This window comes from Pteropus alecto, unplaced genomic scaffold (genome assembly GCF_000325575.1).
Source record: "Pteropus alecto unplaced genomic scaffold, ASM32557v1 scaffold45, whole genome shotgun sequence".
NCBI lineage: Eukaryota > Metazoa > Chordata > Mammalia > Chiroptera > Pteropodidae > Pteropus > Pteropus alecto.
The window spans coordinates 32,078,895-32,085,624 of NW_006442491.1; positions in this window are offsets into that span (position 1 = coordinate 32,078,895).

The window sequence follows — 6,730 nt, forward strand, 5'->3', positions numbered from 1 at the left end:
CTGACCCTCTGTCTCTGCCGAGGCTGAGAACGCCTCGTGAGGGGCACCCAGGAACACAAAGAAATTATCTGATATGTCTCTCCTGGCCCTGGGGAAACTGAGGCTTTGACCTCAGGCCAAGGAGGCTTGGGAGGAAGCTCCTGGCTGGAGCCTGATGCTCCCTGAGGCCCGGCTGCAGGTCCCAGGACTTGGAGAGCCAGCCCCTCTGCATTGCTGAGCTGCTGGGGTCCACTGTGGAACAGGCAAGGGCAAGGCAGGCCCTGTGGGTCTAGGGCCCTGCTGGCTCTGACTCCCCCCAACTTTTCTGTTTTAAAGTCACCTTATTGGAAGGATAATTTATGTACAGTAAAATTCATCCTTTTTGGTGTACAGTTCTATGAATTTTGACAAACTTGTACAGTTGCGTAACCACTGCCATGATCAAGATATAGAATATTTTCATCATTCGAGAAAGTTCCCTGGTGCCCCTTTGCAGTCAGTCCTTTTCCCCACCACCAGCTGGTTACAACCACTGATCTCCCCCAGCTTTTTATTTCGAAAATTCTCAAACTTACAGAAAAGTACAAAAACCTTACAACGAACCGCTGTAGTCCCTTCACCCAGATTCCCCAACTGTCAACACTTGGCCCCGTGTGCGTTCTTGGTCTCTCGCTTTCTCTCTCTCTGCATGAATTTTCCTGAACTGTTTGTAAGTTGCAGACATCTTGACCCTTCACCCTCAATATACTGGAGATACTCCAGTGAGCATCTGCAAAGAACAAGAGTATTCTCCAGCACAGCCGCAAGGCATTGTTATACCCAAGAAATTTAAAAGTGATCCAGTCGTGTTACTTAATATCCAGTCCATATCCAAATTATTGGGATCATTCCAAGGTGTCCTCAATGGCTGCTTTTTTTTTTAACCTGCTCCAGACTCTAATCAAGGATCAAGCCACACATTTGGTGGCAAGTCTCCTTGGTGTCTTTTTTTTTTCTGGAGCATTCTCTTTGCCCTTGTTTGATATATAATGCACTCTTTAAAAACTTTCCTTGTAGCCCTCCATATTTGGAGTTCAAAGGCAAGTCCTAGGGGGCTGCTGACTTGGGGAAATGGGATGTCCTGAGGGTCTTTTCTTAAAAGCTTTGTTTAAAAGGAGATATATATATAATAGAGAGACTGAGACAGAAAGAGAGAGAGAGAGAGAGAGAGAGACAGAGAGACAGAGAGACAGAGAGACAGAGAGACAGAGAGACAGAGACAGAGGCAGAGACAGACGTGGCTTCATTGTTTCGATTTCTAACAATGCTAAAAAATTTAAAGCAAAAAGTAAAAATTACCCAATTCGAATTGAATAGGCTCTGTAGCTCCATAGTTGTTCAAATACTAGTTCTGCCTCTCTCTGGCTGAGACCTCGGGCAGGTGACTTCACCTCTTGGGCTTCAATTTTCCTATCTGTGAAATGACAATACCAGTCTTTCCATCTCCCCTACTGCTGTGAGGATTAAATGAATTGATGTATATAGTGCACAAATAGCAGCAACTCTTGTTAACGATTTGATGACAGTCTTTCCAGACACTTTTCTCTATACCTACATGCGTGGATATATGTGAACATTATATAACCGAGTCACCTCCTTTTTTCCCTCAATAGTTTATCATAAGTTTTTCCCCACATCCAAAAATGTAGCACTCCTCCATCGTTTAAAAAATTTAACTTGTATTAGTTTTTGTCAATAGATAATACATTCCTATGGTACTAAATACCAAACGTATAAGAAGTGTCTCTCTCCTGCCCCTGTGCCCTCTGTTCCTTGCTGAGATGTTTTCTTATTTTACTTTCTAGGAGGGGTCTGTGCTTATACAAACAAAAACGTATATTTTCTTCCTTTTTGTTTTCCTACAGATATTAGAAGACTCTACACACTGTTTCTGTGCCTTGTTATTTTCACTTCACAGCAGATCTTGGAGATGATGCACATCGGGGCATAAGGAGCACATTCCCCTGCTCCCTCTTTTTTTTAAGGGTCTGTGGCAGTCCCTAGTGGAATTGGACTCTGATTAAATGAACCAGTTCCTTATTGATGGACATTGAGGTGCTTTCAGACTTTCACCACCACAAATTGCAACAGATAGCCTTGTGCAAACATCTTTGTGCCCATGTGCAAGTCTGTAGGATGTATGGAAGTGGAATTGCTGGGTCAGATGTCATGTATATTTTGAGCTTTGCTCCGCCATTATTTTTAATGACCGTGTGGATCTCAGTGTACTTAACAGTCCCCTACTGGTGGACATTTAGGTGCTTCCAGTTTGTCTTTCCTATAAACAATGCCACAATGAACATCTTTGTGCAGCTGTCTTTGTGTGTAGGAGCAGTCAGCTTGGGGGAATTCCCAGGAATCGGAGGATAGTTCAACAGGAAGCGCTGAGAAGAGAAAATTGAACCAAAGGTGGCCCAAAGGCCTGTGGGTATGGATGGTGCTTGGAGTGGCTACTGATGGGACCCTCAGAGTAACAGACGACTCAGCCCTCACTACTACAGAGCCATCTATGTCCCATAGCATCGGCCCATCTAAAATGCAGAGTCTTGGCCCTGCTCCAGCCCTGTTGAATCAGGACCTGCATTTGGCTGGCTCAGCCAGTTTTGAAAGGAGCTGCCCTAAAACAAATCCAGAGACCCTAAGACCTGTTACTTGAAGAAATGGTTCAGCCTTGGGTCTGGGGCAGACCTGAGGCCAACTCTGGTTTCACCACCTGCTGGCTATGTGTCTGGGGGTAAGCTAGGTGACAGCTCTTTGCCTCAGTTTTCCCATCTTTAAAATAGGAATGAGAGTAGCACTTACCTCATAGGATGGTTGTGAGAATCAAACACAGCCATTCTCATAAAAGTGTTTAGCACGTGCTTGCACATAGCAAGTGCTCCATAAATATTGTTACTGTTATTGAGGTGCACATTATGGAAGGAGATGTGGAAGTCAGGTCTCTCTGTCCATCTTTTGGTCTCTCTGTCTCGTCATCAGCATTCACTCTGTCTGTCTCTGTCCCCATCTGTCTCTCCATGTCCAGCTGTTTCTCTCTGTTCTCAGTGTCTCTCCTTCTGTTTTGGTCTCTTTCTCCCTGTCTCTCCATGCCTGACTCTCTCTGTTTTTATCTTTACCCTGTGGGGCCATATGAGGTTTATAAGCATCTGTGAAAGTGCTAGAAACTTGGAAAACTAGAGCTTGAATACAAAGAGGAAAACGCAAACTAAAAATTGACAATAATGTAACGGGCACAATCATACCATTACACAAACTCAGAAATATTAACGGCAAAACGTTTGTTTTCAGTGGGATGTGGGGCGCTTTCACCCTGCTTGGCGGGTTGTGGTGGGGGCCTGCCAGGCCACACAGCCCGGCTCGTTTTTGCCTCTCTTTCTGTTTCTTTGGACCCAGTGCAGCCTTGGGCCTGGGTGGAGCCGAATGATGAAGAATAAGGATTCTGGTCTCAGATGATCACTAAATCCCTTCTCTGTCACATCCTCACTGTGTGACCTTGGGTAGGCACAATCGGTGATGAGTGTTCTTCCAGCTTATTCACTGAGCACCTACTATTTCTCACCCTGGGATGCAAACAGGCAAAAGCCCTGCCTTGTGGTGCATATATCCTGCGGAGGGGGATCCTGTGTGTGCCTATGGCAGATAATTTAGAAGTGAAGGAATAAATATGCAGAACAATTTTAGATAGTGCTATTATATGATGAATAAAATATGGTTATGTGATAGAGAAAGATACATTGGCGTTAGGGGTCTGGGAACGCTGCTCTGACCTGAGGGACCAGAATGATGAAAAGGAACTGGACCCAGGAAGTTCTGGGAGAAGGGCATTCTGGAAGAGGAAAGAGCAAGTGCAAAGGCCCTGAGGCAGGAACAAGCTTGGGGGGCCTTTTGTGCTTGGAAACTTTCAGAGGAGGACTTTCGAACTTTCAGAGGTCTCAGGAGCAAGACAGTCTTTGCTGAGTGTTTTGAACAAGTCACTTGTCCTCTCTGAGCAATCCGCTCTGGATTTCATTCCTCCCTATGTAAAATGAGAATGACGAACACCCAACTTTTAGTGATGAGTGAAGATCAAATCTATGGTGGGCCAGAAATTCTATATCAGAGAGGCTCAGGGAATGGTTTGGGTCTGGGAGCATTTGTCTTAAAACTGTGAGTATAGGAAGGTCACTTTGTACTTGGATTGCTTGGGAGGTGACAATGGAGATTATTTGGGGCCGGAAGTGATGCCCCAATCTCTCCATTGTCTCAGCCCCCCGATTTGAGGAGTTAATAGCCTGAAGCACTCAGCATAATGCCTGGCGCAGAGCAAGTAGACAGGAATGGGGAGGGCATTCCAAGTGGGAGGAAAGGCGTGGAGGTGGGAATGTTTAAGGCGTGTTAGGGGAAGAGTGAGGAGACCAGCTTGGCTGGTGGGGAGGGGTGAGGAGGCTGGAAAGACAGGTTGAGGCCCAGGATGAGACCTTGAATGGCATGCAAAAGTAGGGTGAGCCTTAGCTTGTAGGCAGTGGGGAGCCATTGTGCGTTCTGGAGCAGGAGAAGCCGCAGAAATAGTTTTTGTTTTTTGTTTGGTTTTCAATGAAATATTTTAGAAATTCAAAAAAAAATTTAAAGGCTAATAAAATAACGTTCTATGCAGCCATTGCTCAGCTTAAGAAAACACCCCAATATAGCTGTCCCCTCCACATACCCCTCCCCATCATTTCTCTCCAAAAAGTTACTGCAACCCTAGATTCGTTGTTCATTATTCCATGCATGTCTTTGTCCTTCTGTTGTGTGTTTGATGGAGGTATAAAGTATGCACAGTAAAACGCACGAATCTTAATTATACAGTTTGAAAGCCCATGGAATCACCTCCCAGTGGTGATCAAGTCAGAGACAATTCCTAGCCTTGGGTTTTGCTATTCCTGAACTTTATATAAATAGAATCATTCCATATGTGCTCTTTTGTGTCTGGTACTTTCACTCAACATTATGCCCATGATATCTATTCATGTTTTGTATCAGTGATTCATTCCTTTTCATGGCTGTGTAATACTCCACTGTTTAAATAGACCATAGTTGGCTTAATCACCTTATTGTCTATGAGACGTACATTATTTTCAGTTTCTAGGATTTTCAATATTGCTGCTATAACATTCTTGTACATATCTTTTGGTGGACATAAGTACGAAATTTTTCAGTGTATATATACATATATACATATATATATATTTATACACACACACACACACACATATACATGTGTATATATATATGTGTGTGTGATGGGGTATGCACAAATTTAGTTTTTGTAGCTAAGGCCAATTTCCCAAAGAAGTTCTACCACATCTTTTTACTTTAACATATACATAGACACACACACACTCTCACGTGCATCACTGAGGGATTTGGGTCAGTGCTTTGGTTGTGGGTGTGATTGTACAGATGGCATCACTTGTACCTTTGCTTCTGCAACTTGCTTTTTTCCACTCAGAGTTCTGTTCTGGAGACCCATCCCCACTGGTGTAGCAGCTTGAGTGTATCTATTTATTCCCCGTGTAGGATCCGTGGTGTGAACAGACCACAGTGCTCTCCTCCAAGCTCCTGTGCATGGATGTTTAGCTTATTCCTGACTGGTTTTCTCTTTCTGGATTTTCATGATTGTCTGCTGTGTGTTAGGCAAGGCCAGCGAGGATGGAGGTGAGGGGGCTGTTACTTTTGTCCAGGTGGAAGATGAGGACAAGGGGCTGCTGTGTAGATGGATTCAAGGGACGTTTAGGGTCCGTGGTTGTGGTAGGAGGGGACTCTTTGGGCCAGAAGCCCAGGGCTGAATCCCTCCTCCCACTTCCTGGCTGTGTGACCTTGAGCATGTGACTTTGCTGCTTAGAGCCTCAGTTTCCTCACCTATAATTTGCATCTTTCACTCTGTCTGGCAAGGTGGTTGTGAGCGTTGAGTGAGTGAGACGTTCAGTGAACTCAGCAGGGTTTAAATTCATTTATTAGTTCATTGACTTTAGACAAGTTGCCTCATCTGAGCCTCAGTTTCCTCATCTGTAAAATAGGGACGATCATAATAATAATACCTGCCTCCCAGTGACTTTGCAACAATGAAATAAGTCTGCACATAAGCACTTATTCAATCTCAATAACTGATAGCTACTCATAAGCATTACTGTTGTCATTGTTGACTTCTCTGTCTTTCCACCAGAAGGTGGGGACCAGGAGGGCAGGGCCTGTTCTTTGATCCCCCTCTTCCTCCCGGGCCTCACTGGAAATCTTTGGAGCCTAAGTACACACAACAGCTGCGTCCCTGGTGGGTGACCTAGGTGAGCCCAGCCCTTCTTGGAGCCTCATTTTTTTCTTATAAAGTGAGGTTCACAGTAGCGCCTACCTGACCAGGTAGGTGGTTTCCTGCCGGACACATGATCTTGAAAGAGGAAAGAAAGCTCTAGAGCAGGTCAGGTGGGCCCCTGTGAGGGGGCAACATCTTCCCACCAATGCTACGGCTAATGCAATCTGGAGGGCCTCCGGGACAGAGATGGGGGTGTGGTGCTTCTGGCTGAGACGATCTATAAAGGAGACATAGGATGATGAGAAGAGAGAGGAAGGGGGGTTCTGGTTCTGCTGGCCCTGCGGGACAGCCCCCACAGACCCCCTGGCCCGGCCCCCTTGCCCTCGTGGAAGCTGAGGCCAGGGCTCAGGGCCAGGGCTGCGCACCTTGACAACCCAACCCGCC